Source organism: Sminthopsis crassicaudata, chromosome 5 (genome assembly GCF_048593235.1).
Source record: "Sminthopsis crassicaudata isolate SCR6 chromosome 5, ASM4859323v1, whole genome shotgun sequence".
In the NCBI taxonomy this organism is placed as follows: Eukaryota; Metazoa; Chordata; class Mammalia; order Dasyuromorphia; family Dasyuridae; genus Sminthopsis; species Sminthopsis crassicaudata.
This window is the reverse complement of record NC_133621.1, coordinates 196,202,670-196,223,586: the sequence shown is the minus strand read 5'-3', so window position 1 is coordinate 196,223,586 and position 20,917 is coordinate 196,202,670. Positions and strand designations below refer to the sequence as shown.

The 20,917-nt window shown below is 36.0% G+C and overlaps 1 protein-coding gene across 1 annotated transcript in view; it reads left to right on the top strand.

Moving 5' to 3' along the window:
• The window catches only part of NINJ2 (ninjurin 2), a 155,199-nt gene that overhangs the window by 26,241 nt on the left and 108,041 nt on the right, over positions 1-20,917 (top strand).

Here is a 20,917-nt window from a genome sequence, read left to right as displayed (position 1 = left end):
AAAATTCAGTTCTGCACATATATATTGTACCTAGGATATATTATAAGATATTTAACATGTATGGGAATGCCTGCCATCTAGGGCAGGGGGTGGAGGGAAGAAGGGGAAAATTCAGAACAGAAGGGAGTACAAGGGATAATGTAAAAAATTACCTATGCATATATACTGTCAAAAATGTTATAATTATAAAATTAATTTTAAAAAATTAAAAAAAATAAGTCAGGGTCACTGAGTTCCAAGAGTATTTCATAGAGAGTTTGGGATGTTATGGGAAGAACAAAGGTTTTATTTTTGTTTTTGAATAAATTATAGAGGTACAGATAAAGAGACTGAGAGATATAGTGACTTTCCCAATGCTACTCCATAAATTCTGAAATCAGTTTATAACTTAGCTGTCTTAATGGTTACTGATCTTTAAACCTTGCCTTTCAGAAGAGGGGTGATTAACAGGGACTCAATAGTGTATCAAGAAAAAAAAGGCAAGTTCTGTTTAGAATAACTGTGGAAATTAGAGAAGCTGCCAAGTTGCGTTTCCAGAGGCCAAGAGGGGAGCCGTTTCATTTTGGAAACAAGGCGTGGACTTGACACCCAGACATAAGGGACTTTGTATTCCTAGTCATCAAGAGAAAGGAGAAAGAAAAATTATTACTGGGGGTGGACTAGAGATTGAAATAATAGGAAGGAATACTATAAAGGATTGTAAAAACCTCAAATTATGTAGGAACTCCTGCTGAACTGGATGAAGTAAAGGGAATCTGTAGACTTGTGACTTATTTAGTTGCTTTATAAACTGAGATTTTTAAGTCTGCAATAGTTTCATGGAGAATGTGCTAGAGTACATGGTAAGGAGGTGGTATCTTAGGAAACATGAAATGGAACGATCCTTGGCCTGTGGTCATAGTTTTCTCAGCAGAAGCCCCTGATCTCCTGGATGAAGGTAGCAGAAGTTTACCCCAGCAACAGTGATGGGGAAAATTATCAGAAAAATCTCTATTTTGGGGACTACTGTTAAGACTCTGTTTTGTTATCAAAGACTATCTTAATACATATTTTTTCTTTTTTTCTCTCTTATTTATGAAGGAATGTGAGAACTAGAAGGGAAGAAGGGATTGGCACTTGATTATATTTAATTTAGCATTTTATTTCAGTTAGTCTTTCATTGTCTTCTAATTTGTTTGGGGAGTCAATCTTCTTTCCCACACATAATTATAAATACTTTGAGGAGATGAACTGTATTATTATACTGCTTTTCCTTTCCACCCCTTTCCTGAAGCTCCTCTGTGTCTACTGCATTGCATGACAATATGGTATAACTGAAAGAACTTTGGATTGGGAGTTAAAAGGCCTGGATTTCAGTCCCAGGTCATTAGCTAATTGGGAGGTCTAGTTATTCATCTTTATAATCAGCACTTATCTCTCCTTTTAAGTTCAATTGTCTATTTAAGATGTTACTGGCATCTCAAAATCAAACTGTCCAAAATTTTTACTTATCTCAACTTTCCTCTTTGTTTAAAAGCACCACCATTTTCTAGTCACCCTTCATTTCCTCCACCAAAAATTAAATGAAATTAAAAGGAAAGTTTTATCAAATTTTTAATTTTTTAATTTCTCTTTCTAATAAAGCCCTTCCTTATTAAAATATAGTTAAGCAAAATAAATAACAAAATAACAAACAAAAAATCTAAACAAACCATAATATATTAGCTATGTTTATACCCTTTGCCATGTGACACAAATGGTCTGCAGAGAGAACAGTATATTTCTTTTTTCTTTCTTTTTTTATTTTTATTTATTTATTTTTTTTTAGGCAATTGGGGTTAAGTAGCTTGCTCAGAGTCACACAGCTGGGAAGTGTTAACTGTCCAGGCCAGATTTGAATTCAGGTCCTCCTGACTTCAGGACTGGTGCTCTATCCACTGCACCACCTAGCTGCCCCTATTTCATTTTTTAAAATTCACAGAATGCCAACTCAAACAAATTATTTATTTTTACAAGCATCTAACTTCTCCTTTATATTGATCAAAAACAAAACAAAACAAAACAAAAAATAAACTCCAGCCATAAACACATATCTAGCAAAATCAATCCAAACACTAGTCATGCTTTAAATGTCTGTCTGTCTTTTATATACATTAAGTTCATTCTGCCTTTTTGGTAAAAAGTGAGTGGAATATTTCATCTTCAGCCTTCTGGACATTGTGGTTTATCACTGCATGATTAAGGCTGTATTTTTCTGTAATGTTGTCACTGTTTACATTTGTCCTCCTAGTTCACACTTCACTCGGTTTTGTTTCATTTCACAGAGGTCTTGAAAAGTGTCCTCCAAACCATTTGCTCACTTCTTAAGATATGATAATATTATATCAACAACAAAAGGTAGATTAGTAGATTATATTAGATACAGAAGACCAGAAGCAATAAAACATAGTATTTTAGGAGCTGATAAACCCAAGGACACTAACTACTACGGCAACACTTACCATTTGACAAAAAGTTCTGGGAAAATTGGAAAACAGCCTGAGAGAAATTAGCTTTAGATGAACAATTCATAGCATGACTTCAATAAGTTACAAATGGATGCATTACCTAGACATAAACAATCACTTACTTATTCAGTATTCTAATTTGTTTTTTAGAAGAGAAAGAAAGAACTTTTCTATCACAACTAGGCATGGTGGAGAGAGTTCTTAATCAAATAGACAATGGAGATAATATTGTTGTTCAATCATTTCACTAGAGTGTCTAACTCTTGATCCCATTTGGAGTGGTTTGCCATTTCCTTCTCTAGCTCATTTTGAGATAATTGTAAAATGTAAAATGGACAATTTTTTTTTTGGCAAAGATGACCCAAAAAATGACAATTGTCAAGAGTAATGGGAAGATAAACATGTGTATGCACAGCTGGAAGAGCTATGAACTAATCTAATTATTCTGTAAAGCAATTTGGAATAATACTCCCAAAGTCACTAAATTTGACCCATTACATTATTACTAGGCATATAGTCAGAAGAAATGTTTTGAGGAACAACAATTCTTTTTAAAAATTGTAACAAAAGATCAAAAACTAATTGGGTGCAACTGGGGAAAGACCAGGTTTTGAAGGGCTTTGAATGCCATATAGAAGAATATGTACATTTGATCCTGAAGGTGATAAAAAGTTTATTGAATAGGAAAGGGGCATGATTAGACTTACTCTTTAGGAAAATCAATTTGACAGCAGAATAGAGTATGGACTAGAGTAAGGAGACAGTTGAGGCAGAAAGACCAACCAAAAAACTGTTGCAGTAGTATATGCTCCAACTTAAGAATGGGTTGTGTCAGGTGAAGCTAGATGATGCAGTGGATAGAGCACTAGTCTTGAAGTCAGGAGAACCTGAGTGCAAATTTGACCTCAGACACTTGACACTTCCTAGCTGTGTGAACCTAGGCAAGTCACTTACCCCCATTGCCTCAGCAAAAAAAAAAAAAAAGAAAAGAAAAGAAATGTCTAATTGTTAGAAGCCTAAAAACATTGCTTTCCTGAGCAAAGATGTTATAAATTGTAATGTGATTTCCATGCTAGCCCAAAGGACTAACCTAATTCATATCTGATTTCATGAACCTACCTAAAGTACTTATAGTCCAGTAATTCAAGCTAGTAATTTTTTTTTTAAATTCAGGTCTATGTTATCAATATAGGAAATCCTCCTACTTTTATATTGCTCAATATCTTCTCTGCATCTTAAGATTGGTTAAGTGACTTGTCTAAGGTCCCATAGCCAGTCTCAGACAAGGATTTACTCCAAGACCTTCTAACTTCAAGATCAGCTCTCTGCTCTATGTTATGCTTGCCCCGTGAGTATTTTTATGTTACTGGGAACTGGTATAAGCCAATCATCAAGTATGGCCAGGGAAACCTTATTATGCTTTTCCTTCTCCTTTTCTTTGGTTGATTTATTTACTATTTCCTCTGTGGGGATTCACTTTACTGATAGGTGACTGCCTCTCTGAGACCACTTTCATTCCTTACTCTATAGCTATTTTATTTAATGCTTAGTTAGTGGTTTTGTTCCACAGTCTATATTTTTCCTTCTTCTCTAATCACATCCCAAGTTTTAGAATCATGAATTAAATTAACTCTCCTATTGTTCTTGAATCATCAATTTACTTCCCTGATTACCATCCTAATAAATTTCGGATACAAAGTGTCTACTAATCTCTTTTGTGTCATATAAACCAGAAGGTCCAGTGTCTTGTTTTGGCTCTTTAAGAATAGCTAGGTAGCACAATGGATAGAGAGCCAGCCCTGCAGTCAGGATTCCTGAGTTCAAATGTGGCCTCAGGAGACTTATTAATTATGTTACCCCGGGCAAATCCCTTGGTTTCCTAATCTGTAAAATGAGCTAGAGTCGGATATGGCATAGTACTCCAGTATCTTTGCCAAAATGGGGTCATGGGGAGTTGGACATGAATGCAATGACTCAATAACAACAATGACAACAACAATGATTATCTTTATGGTTCAAGGAACTACTGGACTTTTGCTTGTAGAAGAAGGATCATATCAATAATGTTGTTGTTATTGCTAATATTATTATTGCTATTATTTCTTATTATCTAATGGGGATACTTTTGGGAAACTCCTTTTCTAAGCAGAATAATCTTTTGCATTAAATATGATTTATTGAAATTCTATGTTAAAAGTTCAGAGTTTTCTCTAAAACATAGTCACATGTAATCTCATAAATTTGCTTGTCAAAAATGCCACAGGTTTTTTCTCTTGTAATTTCTGTAAAGGATTTGACACTCCCTCCAACCTCCCTCCAGACCCTAAGATAACATTAATCTCTGTCAAGGTTATTCTCAGGATTAGCATACAAGCCAAACAGACATGCTGAGATAAGTGTCACCTCTCAGTGTCATCAACTATATATCATCTTTAGGTTAACTTTTTCCTAGACAACTGGAGCCTAAGATTTCTGAGGGTCTTGAATATGTGCCAAAGCCAAGTTGCCTTAAAGCCAATCCTGAATGCAGAAAAGAAATAACACGCTTACTATATACTAGCACTATATTAGATGCTGGGAATATAAAGGCAAAAGCAGTTCTTGTCTTTAAGGAAGGGCCCCATTCTAATGGGGGAAACAATCTGCAAGCCACTATATACTTACACAATATATATAGTAGGTGGAAAGTCATCTCAGAGGGAAGACATCAGCATTAAATAGGATCAAGACAGGCTTACTGGAGAAAGTAATATTTTAGCTGAGATTTGAGGAAAGCCAGAAAAGCCAGGAGGTGAAAGGGAAGAGGGTAAGTGAGCATTCCAAGCATAGGGGACAGTCTGTGAAAATTCAAGGATTTGGAAGATGGAAGATCTTAGAAATAGAAAGGAGATTCATGTCACTGGATTTTTCAGTTCATGAAGGGAATAGATTGCAAGAAGATTGGAAAAGTAGGAAGAGGCTGGATTATAAGTGGCTTTAATATGCCCTGCTTAAGTAACACATGGAAAAGATGTCCATGAGCTCAGTCACACATTCCCTAGCCAAATAGTGTTCTTACTTCTTGAAAAGCACCTAAAGAGTAAAGGCCTTACAAATAAGAAGTGACATCAGAAGTGGAACTTTTCGTCTCTGTATACTAGAGAAAACCAGCCTCAAATTGCATTGTTGCCAAAGATTCATCCTGGGACTCTCACATAAATAGATATTAGTCCTTGTATTGGCAGAGGTTCAGAAATTCTATATACCCAGAGGAGTGCCCTCAGTTTGGAAGCATCTGCCAAAGAGATCTTAGCAATGTTGGACTATTTTTCTGAGATCTGACCATCTGAGTTTGAATTCTGCCTGAGATACTTTCTTGTTATATGATCCTAAGCAAGTCATTTTGAGTCTGAGTTTCCTCATCTGTAAAGTGAGGGGATTGTATTTGGCATTCACTAAGGTCTCTGACAGTTCCAAATCTATAAGCCTATAGCTTTATTAATCTCTTGTCATAACTTAAATTCTTCAGTAAACCCCAGATATATGAGTTATGCATAGATTTTTGTTCTCACTTTTTAGAGGTACAGTGGGAAAAGTCCATGGGCAGTGTTTACCACATAATTCTTCATGTGAAGAACATTTGCTGCTAAATGTTGGGGAACAGATAGGAGAGTCTGATGACTCTCAAAACTTTGAAATTAGCCCCAAGGTAAAACTAAGTTAATTTGAATTTAGGACAGTCTCTTAATATGAGTTCCAGTACAGTGGAAGATTGGCCATCTGTTGTGCTTATGTTATGCTTTTATTTTGTGACTGATTGGCCTCCTTTTCTATTCATACCTGTCTTTAATTATATCCTTTACCTTCTTTCATATTCTCAGTTTGTTAGTGAAGCATTACATCTTGTTTGTCGCGACTTGGTCATCTCCACTGTCTTTTGGATGACTGGTAATTGTGCATCTTCAAACAGAGCTTCCAAGTGAATCTTTCTCAAGCATTCCTAACTTAATGTACCTTAAGGTGTGTTCCTTTCCAGGTGTTTCTAGGGTGGATAAAAGAAGCTATAGGTGAGTTCCTTTGAGGACTATTTCAGAACCCATAAACATTGATATATTTGCAGGGGATGAGATGAACTGTGAGAAACCTTGAAGATCCTGGCCTTCCTAAGGACAAAAAATGCTTTTTGGGATGCTAACTGACTCCTAAGAAATTCTTGCTTAGAATTGGTTTCTTTATCATGGAAATCTGATCTGAATCTGTGACCTTGAATCCTTACTGACTCCAAGGAGAAGCATCCAGGCTTGGGGAACATTCACATTCCTATTCTCCTAATTTTTATGAATTTAATAATAATAATCAGCAATCACATAAACACAAACATTGTAATATACAAAGAACAAAAAAAGAGGATTGTATATCACATTCCTATTCCAATTACCCTACCACCCCGCTTCCTTTCTATCCTGTCCAGAAATAACAAGACACTGACTTTTCCAGAACCTTCCTGGAGGGTTGTTAAAACTTAATCTAAAAATTTCCATCCCTCTGCATGTATGGCCCAGACAACCCCAGCTTGGAATGCATATATGTGTGGGTGGCAGGGAGAAACTGAGGGATGGGAGAGTAACATTTGGCAGGGCAACCTAAAAGTTTCAGTCACTATTTGGCTGAGGTAGGGCAAAAGACACCAAAATGAATGAGAAGAGTAAGATTTCTTTTCAATAATGTATTTGGAAACACTTGAAGGAGAAAACACTTAAAAGGCATGAGATCTCATTGACATGGTATCTAGCTTTTATTATTAAATACTTCAAGGATACATGATTTTGCCTGAATTACCTTAACTCTGCATTATTCCCACCATCTGCCACAAAACTGTGCTGACTGGGACCAATGAATTTATGTTATCTCAGTTGGTCCCTCATTGCAGCAAGGCAAACATTCTATTCCTTCCTAATTGATTTGCTATCCCAGCAGCTGTTCCAGACCTTCTCATTTCTTTTCATGTTGCCCATAGCACCCCTTCCCCCACTCTCTCAGCTTAGCATCTTGCCTCATGCTTACCTAAAAAAATGAGACTATTTTCCTGAGAACTTCCTTTTCTCCTCATCTAAAGTCATTAAAAACATCTTTCTTTATTGTTTCCTCCTTTCATTTGGGTCTTAGAATAAGTAGCTCCTTTCCTTGCTAAGGCCAACACTTCTAATTTCAATTTTTTCATTATATGTAAAGATAATTTTCAACATTTTTCTAACATTTTAAATTCCCTTTTTCTCTCTCCTGCCCTTCCCTCCCTCCTCCCCAAGATAGCAAGAAATCTAATAGAGGTTTTACATGTACAATCATTTTAAACGTATTTCCATATTATTCATGTTGTGAAAGAAAAATTAGAACAAAAGGGAAAAACTATAGAAAAGAAACAGCAAACAAAAAAGTGAAAATAGTATGCTTCAATTTGGATTCAGACTCCCTAGTTCTTTCTCTGGATGGGGATGGCATTTTCTATTACCAAATCTACTGAGATTGACTTGGATCATTGTATTGCATTAGAGAATCTTCCTGTTATTGTGTACAATGTTCTCCTGGTTCTGCTCATTTCACTTAACATCAATTCATGTAAGTCTTTTTAGACTTTTCTGAAATCAGTCTGTTCATCATTTCTTACAGAGCAATAATATCGTATTACATTTATACCACAACATATTCAGCCATTCCCCAATTGATGAATATCCACTTAATTGCCAATTCCTTGTCACCACAAAAAGAGTTGCTACATTTTTTGCGTATGTGGATCCTTTTTCCTTTTTTATTATCTTTTTGCAATACAGATTCAATAATGGCACTGCTGAATCAAAGAGTATACATACTTTCATGGATAGTCCTTTGGGAATAGTTCCAAATTGCTCTCCAGGATGGTTGAATCAGTTCACGATTCCACCAACAATATATTCGTGTCCAAATTTTCCCACATCCCCTCCAATATTAATCATTATCATTTCCTGTCACCTTAGCCAATCTGAGAGGTATGAAACTTCTTACTTCTTAATTTGTATTTCTTTAATCAATAGAGATTTAGTGCATTTTTTCATATGACTATAGACAGGCCAACACTTCTACATGCTGCCTTTATCCCATCCCATCCTGATTTCTCCAAAAAATTATCCTCACTGTCTCTCATGATTTCCATTCTCTCCTGTTCTGAAGCCTTGGTCCTTTCCTGATGTTTATAAATGTAGCCATGTCTCCAGTACTTAAAAATCCTCAATTAATTCTGTCCTCCCCTCTAGCTTTCATCCAATATCTCTCCTCTCTACTGTGGTTAAATTCCTTGAGAAAACCATTTATGGGATATGAACAGACAATTTTCAGATGAAAAAATTAAAACCATTTCTAATCATATGAAAAGGTGCTCTAAATCACTATTGATCAGAGAAATACAAATTAAGGCAATTCTGAGAAACCACTACACACCTCTGAGACTGCTAAAATGACAGGAAAAATTAATGACGAATGTTGGAGGGGATGTGGGAAAAGTGGGACACTGATACATTGTTGGTGGAATTGTGAATGGATCCAACCATTCTGGAGAGCAATTTGGAACTATGCTCAAAAAGTTATCAAACTGTGCATACCCTTTGATCCAGCAGTGTTTCTACTAGGATTATATCCCAAAGAGAAATTAAAGAAGGGAAAGGGACTCACATGTGCAAAAATGTTTGTGGCAGCCCTCTTTGTAGTGGCAAGAAACTGAGTGGATGCTAACTTTTTATGACCTCATAAAGTTTGGGGTTTTCTTGGCAAAGATACCAGAATGGTTTGTCTTTTCCTTCTCCAGCTCATTTTACAAATAAGGAAACTGAGGCAAAGAGGACTAAGTGATTTGCCCAGGGTTATAGAGCTAGTAAGCATCTGAGGTCAGATTTGAAGTCATCAAATCTTGCTGACTCCAGGCCTGATGCTTTTACTCATTGTACCACTTAACTGATCCTCTACTGAAGTACCATTACCCACTCCCAACTGCTTCTTGGCTATCTGTCCTATAATGTCTCCAAACTCAATATATCCAAAACAGAATTCATCTTTCTGCCCACATCTTCTCTTAACTATTACAGTCAACGGCACCAACCTCCTCCCAGTCACTTATATTCTGAACTCAGTGCTATCTTTGTTCCCTCAATTCTCACCACATATATCTAATCTGTTGCCAATTCTACCTTCATATCATCTCTTGTATACATTCTCTTTTCTTCACTCAGGTATACATTCTCTTTTCTTCACTCAGATAGCCCTAACTCTCATTAAAGACCTTTAAAACCTCTCATCTAGACTATTGTAATAACCTTTAAACTGGTCTTCTTGCTTCAAAAGTCTCTCTCCATTCCAATCTACCCACCATTTTGATTCCAAAGTGATTTTTCTAAAGTGTAGGTCTAACCAGGTTAGCTCCCCAGCTCAATGAACCCCATTGGCTCCCTATTACTTCCTGGATCAAATATAAAATCCTTCCTTTGACTTTTAAAGCTCTATAACTTGACTGCTTTCTATTTTTCCAGTTTTTTTATACTTTATGCTCTTCTATGCACTTTTAGATCTAATTACACTTTCTTATTTGCAGTCTTTCAACATAATATATGCTCTCTCATCTCCATGCCTTTGTAACAGATGACCCCATATTTGCCCCTTCACTTCCACCTCTTAGTTTCCTTAGCTTTTTTTCAAGATTCAGCTGAAATCTCATCTTCTAAGGAGGTCTTTCCCAATACCTTCAGCTACTGGGGTCTCCCCATCAAATTACAATGCCTTTACTCTCATATATTTGCAACTCTCATATATTTGCATGTATTTACTCATTTATGTATCGTCTCTCTTATAATGCATACTGCTTGAGGACAGATACTATTTTTTGCCTCTCTTTGCATTCTCAGCCCTTAGCACAGTGTCTAAAATTAAAGCATTAATCCCCCCCTCCCAAGTGACAGCTAGATGGTGAAGTGGATAGAGTATCAGCCTGGAGACAGGAGAACCTGAGCCTCAAATCTGTCCTCAGACACTTAATATTTATTAGCTACATGACCCTGAGCAAGTCACTTAACCTCAATTTGCCTCATCAAAAAAAAAAAAAAAAAAAAAGCCTCCAACATTCTCTCATTTGATCCTTACTATGTCAAGTGAGTATTATTATTATTATTATCTCCTTTTTACAGTGGAGGAAACTGAGGCAAACAGAAGTGAAGTGTCTTGCCTAGGAAAATTCAGCTAAGAAATCTGATGCCAGATTTAAACTAAGGTCTCCAGGCCCAGCATTCTATCCACTGTGCCATCTAGCTGCAAAATATGAATATAAAGAATTCAGAGAAACATGGGCAGATATATAAAGTGAAATAAGCAGTATGAAGAAAACAATATCTGTAATAACTACAACAAGATAAATAGAAAGAACAACAATCAAAAAACATAGTGAAAAACCTAGAACTCTGTGTAATTATAATGACCATGTTTGACCCTGGAGAAGAGTTGAGAAAATGAATGCTTCTCCCCACTTTTTCTTTTACTTTTTCTCTTTTTTTTTCTTTTTCCAGAAGTGGGGGACTATGGGTGTGAAATATTGCATATATTGTAAGGTTTTGTTGATGTGTTGATTGATTTTGCTAAATTGTTTTTTTCTTTTTCTTTTTTTTTAAATTACCTGTTATAAGGGATGATTAATTAATTCACTGGGTAGGAAAGGGGACAGGGATATATTCAGAAATGAAGATGATATAAAAGAAAAAAGTTATCAATAATTTAAAATAATAGTATTTTTCCCCAAATACATGTAAAGGTAGTTTTCAACATTCATTTTTATAAGATTTGGAGTTCCATTTTTTTTTGATAAAAAATTTTAAAACAAACACTCAAAAGAAATCCTGGGAGTAAATATACAATATTATATGTAATATGTATGTGTATACACATACATATATAGTATGTATGTATTTAAATCTGTATATACATGTGTATGAGGAAATAAATACATGCATATTATATATAGAGATCTTTATGTTTATATATAATATGTATGTATTTAATGTATGTATGTATATGTGGGGGGAAAATAAATGCATACACATTGTATATATGTGCTGGTGTTTATGTGTATGAGGGAAATACATATATATATGGACAGACAGACAAAGAGACTGACAGACACACACACACACACAAACACATAGACAAAAAGGGAGGTGGGGGGACAGATTAACAGAGACTGAGAAAAGGAGCTCAGTTTTGTTCTCCTGGTGAGGTCAGAAGTCTGATTGCAAAAGGCTGAGAGGTAAGTGGAATGTGGTAGTGTGGGGACATCAAGTGTAGACAGCTATTTTCTAGGACTTTGTCAATGAAAGGAGTGACAGTAGGTGATAAGTTTTAGGATATAAGAGGGGCAAATGGCAATTTTTAAAAAGGATAATAAAGAAAATGTACTTCAAGGATACATGATTCTTATACATAGGTAAGTTGTTTTTATCATATAAGAAACAAGAGTTTAGTTATAGTTCTTAGATGCAGAATTTTATATTTGAAAGTGAACTTATGGGAATCATCTATTTTAAGTCTATCACTTCCCATATAAGGGAACTGATGAGCAATAAGGCTCATTGCCCTGCCTATGGCCATGCAGTGAGAAGGTGCACACTTATGTTATATACTTTACTGGTACAAAAGAGAACCATTCTCTGAGGACCACTTGTACAAGACTGGTACATCAACAAAACTTCTTAATTCTCAGTTTCTGCTTATCTTTGGTCCTGGCACATTTCCTAGGAGTTTAGAAAGAGACACAGGGCAGAATTATTTAGAGGACCCCCCCCCGGGGTGGTCTGCTTCTTCCACTCCATCTGAGAACAACCATGAAAGGAAGGGGGCAAACGTTCAGGCAGCTCTTGCAGAGAGAGCAGCAGGTGCCCTGTATTTTTAGATCTGAGTTATAAATTTGCACAGGGTCAGATGTATTAGAGGGGACAAAAGCCCTGATGACCAACCCCTTTCCATCCCCAGTTTCCCTGTCTGTCAGGCAAGAGGGTTGGATTAGACAATCTCTAAAGTTTCTTCCAATTCTCATATTCTGTCTTTGTAAAAAAAAAAAATTAAGTCTGTGATGTTTAGCTCACCAGCCCTAAGAATCTGTTAATCATATGACCAACTGCCTGGCACTCATGCTTTATGATATTATCACCATCAACTGCAAGTTAATTTGACTGCCAGAGAACAAACATTCCATGTGTGAATTGGGGATAAGTATAGTGACAATGTTCTTGTTGGATTCCATGGGTGCTAATTCAATCTGTATTAGTAACAAGTTTAAATAAGGTTTCCAACAACACTCCCCTAGTAACAGAGCCTTTTAGTTTGCCCTCATGCCTTTATCTTTCTGAGACTTTAGAGCTTTATAATGGCAATAATCATAATCCTGGAAACCTTAGAATAGAAGGTATTTGTAGGAGAAGCAATACCCCACTGAAAACCAGAATAGTTTTTCCTCAAAAGATATCAAAAGCTCAAGATGTGGTTGGCTCAGGGGACCAAAGAGTCTTACTGTTAATATCTCCTCTTGGTCATCTGAGCAAAAACAACCATGGGAAGGAAGCTCTAGAAGCTTGTTAATGCTTGACTTGTAGAAAAGAATGGGCAACTCAGGCAAGGAAGCATCAACTGAATTAATTTGACATGTCCTCAATACCCAATCCTTTTTGCATATCCTTCTTCTGCTATGGTTAAATAAATCTCTTTTTTTCCCCTTAGTTTTTGAAGAAGTTTTGTTCCAACATTGAACCTCCACTACCAGAAGACTGACCTGAGTCAGGCCCAATTTAGAAGAGTACCTAAAAAAGTCATCTGGTCCATCTGTTCTTTAGGCCTTTAGCTTTTGAGAAGATTACATCTACATTATCAAAGGCATTCAATGTTTGATATTGGGTAGGTGTTTAAATCAGATCATAGATTAGGAAATAGAAGGAAACTATATAATAGATAACTTTATTATAGAGGATCTGTCATACTTTGGATCCATAGTTACCTCATGTGGGTACTTCTTTTATTGATCTTAATCTTCCTATTCTTTTTCTTCTCCTTTTCCATTTCCACATAAGTCTTTCATAGAAAATTTACTCAACATACTATAGATTTGGAATTCATAATAATCTCAGAGGCATAATGTAATTACAGCATTTACAGAACTTTAAAATTTGCAGACACACTTTAAAAATATCTCATTTTATTTTTACAATAACTGTGGAAGGTAGGCACTAATATTATCCCCATTTTACAGATGAAATTATTGAGGTAGATAAAGATTAAATGACTTTCCCAAGATCACATATTTGAAGTTGAATTTGAACTCAGGTCTTCCTAATTCTAAGTTCAATTCACTACCTATTATACTATCTAATTTTCTTATACCTAATTTTCTCATATTCTTGCTATTTGAGGTCTACCTGGTTAAGTCTTTTATGCTATTTTAATGCTACTACTTTAAAATAATTGTTTATGATATGCTGTGTTCTTTTTGGGCTTACCATCTGCCTTTCCAATATTATCATCATCATCATCAGAAAAACATTTAGTAAGCAAGCCTTTCCAAGTATGGGGGATCACCAGTTAAAATGTCCAGAGTTGGGAGATGGAGCACTGTGTGTATGGAAAAATAAGAATGTCAGTGTAACTCAGTATATGGAGCAGGGGAGGAAAGGAAAGAAGGAAGCCAAGTTGCAAAGGACTTTAAAAGCTAAATATGAGATTTTGCTATTTGATACATTCCTATATGTAATAGGAGGCCTCTGGAGTTTATTGAATAGGGGGTAATATGTCAGATCAGAATGTTAGCAAGATGACTTTAGCAGTGAATGGAAGATAGACTAGAACATTAAGAGATTTGAGACTGACCAGAGGACTATTGGAATAATCCAGGGATGAGGTAATGAAAGCCTGCACTAAGATGACAGCTGTATGAATAGAAAGAAGGGGGTCTATATTAGAGATATTAGGAAAGTAAAAATGACAAGAATTGGATTTTATTCAACAGAGAGGATACATACTATGAGTGTGAGCATCTTGGGGTTCTATGACATGCCTCTATACGATACCATCATAAAAATAAAGAGACAGGCTTTTGTGGCAGGGAGTAATTTGGGATCATTAAAAGAACAATCTCATATTGTTTTCCTATGTAATAGATTTTCTCTTCAACTATATTTCTTAGCTAGGGCAAAATACATTTTCATCCATTTTATTTTTATATAAAATATGTTTAGAAAATATAGAGAGAGACCCACCAAATAATCTTAAGGTCACTTAAGGATGAAAGAGGGCAAAGAACAGATGAAAAAATGGAAACGACCTGTAAATATTTTTTATCAGCATAGTGGAGATTCATGGAACAAAAATGATAGTGAAGAAAAGAAAGTTGAGAATAGTAGATGAACTAGACCAGAAGAGGTGCTTGATATAATGAAACAATTTTGAGGGTATCAAGTGATCTATTCTCTTTTTTAAAATTAAAGCTTTTTAATTTTCAAAAGATATGCATGGATAATTTTTCAACACTGACCCTTGCAAAACTTTGTGTTCTACTTTCCTCCCCTTCTCTCCACCCCCTCCCCTAGATAGCAAGTAATTTAATATATGTTAAATATGGTAAAATATATATATTAAATCCAATATATGTATATATATTATACAATTATCTTGCTGCACAAGAAAAATCAAATCAAAAGGGAAAAATGAGAAAGAAAATAAAATACAAGCAAACAATAAAAGAGTGAAAATTCTATATTAAGTGATCTATTCTCAAAAATATCTCAAAGAAAAAACCACACTATTGCTTAGAAAAAAATTATAAAAAAAGTAAGCAAGTAAATTGTAATAACTAACCATACATATGCATACCTTCCCAATCTCTATAAATCTTTAAGAGAATAATCCATGTACCATCTAGGTTATCTTTGATAATGGAATGAAAAGGGAAAAGAAAGACTTTTGTCAACATATTCCATAGCAGCTACCGTTTCTACAGTCATACAGATGATTGAAAGTGTAGAGAATAAAAGGTCTCATTTTGCTTATGGTTGGTTAGAGATAAAAACCAAATTGTTTTGATAAGATCAAATGCTACTTTAAATAATCTCCTCCCACAAAGTAGCTCCTGTGTTTATGTCAAAGTCATGGAATCTTCCTTGAAAGATATAATAACAAAACAAACTTTTCAATGGTTCTTTGGTGTTAATTTCAAGCAAGGTATAAAACAGTCATATGTTAATTAAAGATATTTGTCATTATTATGAAGAATATTCAGCACAGGGTCCAAGTACAGGAGGGATTCACTATAGATGGTGAGGTCTTTCATATTTTCCTCAGGTGACTACATCAATAATATTTAGAACTCCATGAATGGACTTCATAGTCACCTCAAAAAAGTTTGGCCTAATGATTCACATAGGGAGAAAAAATGGATGAAAAATGCTTATTGTCATCAGATGCTAATGAATGAGAAACCCAAACAGCAAGGCTCATGAGGATCTGGAGCCTTGTACAAATAATGAACTGGTCTTAGAATTGGATATGAAAAGAACAAAATGGGTTGACTTTTGGAAATAGTATAGATCTTTAAATTTATCCCTGACATAAACACTCCTACCTTAAAATCAATATTTTTCCAGTTATGTCATATGGCTAAGAATCATGGAAGGGAAGAGAACAAACACTTATTAAGTGTTTACTATGTACCAGGCACAATGTAGGCACTTTATAAATTGTATTTCATGTAATCACCGAATGCCATAATTTCCCTCAAATCCAAGTTGTAAGTAACTAAGAGCAAATAAGTAACTAAAGGCAAGGGTGGGGCGTGGATATGTTGCAATATGTATTACCAACAAAAACTACACAGGAGAAACATTGTACCCAATGACATCAGAGAGATGTTTAACTAAAAAAGAAGGTGGACTGATTATGTCTGCAGAACATGGGATAACTGATGGATAGTCACTATACATCACTGATCAAAATCAAGAGTAGGGGAAAGCGTCCAGCTTCTTAGATGGATATTATGTAAAGGAAACATGAATAAGAGCCACACAGAAGATGATCCAGACAAATTGAAATTTATACAATTTAGGGAGAAAATGCATTGCTGAGATCAAAGAGTCATGGAACTATTAAAAATGTTATTTTTCCATTGTAGATGATTGGACAAATCCTTTCCTAATTGAACTCCTCTCTTTATGATAGCCAATCACAAATTTGTATCCAACACATCAACCCTCTTCAACATTTTCCTCTGCTGCCACTTCCCATCACTGTATTTCCTCCCCTGTGGTGGGCTCCTTAGGGAGGTTTTAATCTATCTTCACTTTAATACCCTCAACTTCTCTCCAGACAAAATCTTTCTTTTCTTCCATATTCTGTACCCTAATGACTACAGCAGTATCTCTAAGTTTTTTGAGTAAGTCCCCTTAAGTTTAATTATCTCAACAATGATGAGTTCCCGGATCTATATATTTATATATATTTAATCTAAGGCTATATATTTAATCTTAGTCTTTTCCCTGAACTCCAGTCCTGCAACATCAATTGTTCAATGGACATTTCAAACTGGATGCCTCACAATTATATTTTATGTGGTCAAAATGGAATTAATTATCATTAGGAAATTAGGTAGGCTTAATGGCTAGAACACTGGGTTTTCATCAGTAAAACCTAAGTCCTAATCCACTCTCACATATTACTTATCCTTTGCCTCAGTTTCCTCACTTGTAAAATAGCACTATTAATTATAATTATAATTGTAATTATATTAATTGTAATTAAATGTAATTGTATTAAATGTAATTGTAATTAATTATAATTGTAATTATAGCACTTCCTCCCAGAATTGTTGAGAGAGCATAAAACAAGCTAACATTTATAAAATGCTTTGGAAACCTGAAATTATAATATAAATACTAGCTATTATTACGAGTTGCCCCCAAATTCACTCTCTTTCTGAACCTCTCTATTTCAGTTGAGCGTTCCTGATTATGGAAATGGAACACTTTTGAGGGATGGCAAAGATTAAGGGTATAACCGTTCCTATGTGATGGAGGTGAAATGTAGGAGATCATGGGTGGATCAAGGAGCTGGGAGGTAAAGGTGTATGAGGGAACTTCGCTGTGAATGTTGGACTCCTCTTATGAGAGGAGTTGAGGTAGAGAAAAAGACAGTGAGCCAGGCCCTACACTTCTTTAGAATGAGAAGTGAAATGTACTTGGGATTAGTAAATAGCAGCCCCTAGGATATGACTTGAATAAAAAATCTGGAAAGAGTGAACCTCAAAGGAAGAGCTATTACCAAGTGATTGCGAGATTTTTATATATTATAAATTATATATATATATTATATATATTGCAGTAGGCAGCAAAGAACATTTCCACCACACCTCGCCAGTGAATTGGGGTGGGGACCAGTATGAGAGAAGCAATTAAAAACATGGGCAGGAATAAAGTGGCATCCAGGGGAAGCCAGGTCTCAGTGAATGCCAGAAAATGGGAGGGACAAGGAAAGAAGAACATTTTCCCATTCCCCCCACATCACAAATATAGGAAATACTATCCAACAAATACACACATCATTAGTGAAGTGGGCAAGCATGCAGAAAGAGGGGAATGCTTAATGGGGAATCTTTGTGTAGGGGCAACTCACACCCCTGATGTGACAGGATCACTGATGTCTTCTGAAGCTCTCATTGGGCTCCACTTTGGGCTAGGTGTGGTATTTCTGCCAGGCAATTTCTCTGCTGAGATCCGTTGGTCTCCCAGTGATGTCAGGACATGTAGTCTTGACTGTTACACAAGTAGTTTTGTGACTTCCATGCCAGTTGGGCATGTTGTTTAGCTGGTTCCATGATAAATCTGTAGGGAGACTGAGATGTTTGTTGATGCAAATCACTCTAGTAGGTTTTCCAAAAAAATGACAATACCAACCCTGGATGAGATAGGTTTGAGAAGCCATGAAAGGACTGACCCAGAATCTGATCAAGGAACTCAGCTGATTAATAAATAGCATCAAAAGCAATGAGATTTGCTGTTGAACAATATGCACAATAAAGATACTGGATTTGCTGCTGATAGGCATAGTAAAGATACTGGAGCTGGATCAAAAAAACCAGAGCTCAGATCCTGTTTCAGACACTACCTGTGGAACTGGGCAAATAAGATAATCTCTTTGGGTCTCAGTTTCTTCATTTAAAAAGAGAATGGAGCCTAAGAAGCTCCTCTTCATGGTCTGAATCTATGATCCTGTGCATGAATATGGCAGGTTATGATTGCAATCTATTTGCATGCTAAATCAGAGAAGATCTTGGGAATATCCTGCATTAGATTTCTACAGAAATCTTTGATTTATATTTAGACCTAGGAGTTGAAAAGGAAAGACCTAATATTAACCTAGAGTTATTCTGCCTAGCTTTTGTTAGCTATAAGGCTATAACTAAAGAACCATAAAGTTGTCTTCACCTTTAGCTACTCTACCCTGGCTGAGAGATAGGTAAGTGGGTAACACACTGGGCCTGAAGTCAGGAAGACATCTTCCTGAGTTCAAATCTCTCTTCAGATACTTCTTAGCTGAGTGACTTTGAGCAAATCATTTAGCCCTACTTAATTTGATTTCCTCATTTATAAAATGAATGGCAAAAAGAAATGGCAAATCACTCTAGTAGGTTTTCCAAGAAAATGACAATAACAACTCTGGATGAGATAAGTTTGAGAAGCCATGAAAGGACTGACCCAGAATCTGATCAAGGAACTCAGAAGAGATTAAGTACTCAGCAGTTATCAGAGCAACAGTCAGACTATGAGATTATGGGACCAGAAAAGCAACTTGGCCAACAGAGAAGTCACTGGGCTACCTGAATAGCTAAAACCACGAACCCAGCAAAGCCTAGCAGAGCAACATTCCAGCAGAGTTGTTCCACTTGGTCAGGAGTTGGTCCAATGAGAACAATGTGATAATACCACCAGAAAACACTGGTAATCACAATAAACACATGGAAGCATGATTTGTCAGAAATGAGAGAGAGAGAGAGAGAGAGAGAGAGAGAGAGAGAGAGAGAGAGAGAGAGAGAGAGAGAGAGAGAGAGAGAACAGGAAAGGATGCTCTTATTGTTTGTCTTTTGTTCTTGAAGATGATCATGATATCAGGGAGGTGATGCTATGACATGCAAGTGAATTGGATCTGTGTGAGTGAGGGCTTTGCAAAGCCATCAGCCCAACTTTTTCCTCTGGAGCCATTTGGATCCATTGGCAAGATGCAGATTAGGATGACTGGAGATGACTCTGATGTAATAAGAGATCTTGATCTTTTTAAGAATTTTAGCTCTTATAAACTAAGGGATTCAGTTTGACTTAGGTGACCCACCTATTCAGTGATAGACTAGATAATAAAGAAGTGAGGCAAAGAAAGGCCTTTTTTACCTAGTCCAAAAAAAGAGTAATCAGATCTGGGAGGGGAAGGAGGTTCTCCGGGTTTTTGACCAAAACAGAAACAATTGCTATTTACATTCATTCTGAGCCAATCAGGGCCAAAATAAAGGAACTTGGCCTAGGACCTTTGGTTGACCAAGCAAGGAGAGCCAGAGTGATTTAAATTTAAGGCATGGTCTTTAAGAAAGAAATTCAGAAGGAAGGGAGGAAGAACATGTTAGTTGGATCAAAAGTATAAACTAAGGTATACAGGTATGGAGCCAAAGTAGTGATATTGTGTACGCTGCGTTAAATAGCCATACATTCTAGTGTTTCCAAGGAAATAACTGCTCACAAGACCATTAGAGAATTCATTAGAAAGTCCTACCTAATGATGCTGATCATCAGGAGTTATCTAGAAAGTTTGAGGAGGTCCTGCAAAAGAAAGAGTGGCAGGGGACAAAGTAAAGACCTGTTAGGCAGTAGAGTGTCATCTATAACTCATGTATCATCCTGGGTGGGTCATGATACAGTGATGACATCAACTCCAACAGCTCCAGGTGCCAGAAGTTGGCACTTAAGGTTGAGGTACAGGCTATTTGTTTACAAGTTCTGATATAGAGGACTCAGTATTGAAAACTGTTCTTTTTGGGGAAAAAATTTGTCTACCAAATAAGCAATCTCTTCAGTTCTGGCTGGTTCATGCTGCTGTGTATTTAATTAGACAAAACAATTTGGTAGAGAGAGAGTGCTGGTGATATATACGTGAAATTCCTGTCTCCCAGCAGAAGGCAGAGAAGTTTTCTGTTTTGTGTTACCCAAGAAGCTACTAATTTCAGGCTTGTGATCAAGAGTAGACTATGGACCATGCCAGGATGGCTCAAGTTCTCAGGGAAACAGTATAAAATGTCTTACTATTTAACCCAGTTAAGATAATAATAATAGCAGCTAGCATTGATATCATGCATATCAAGAGTTGCAAGC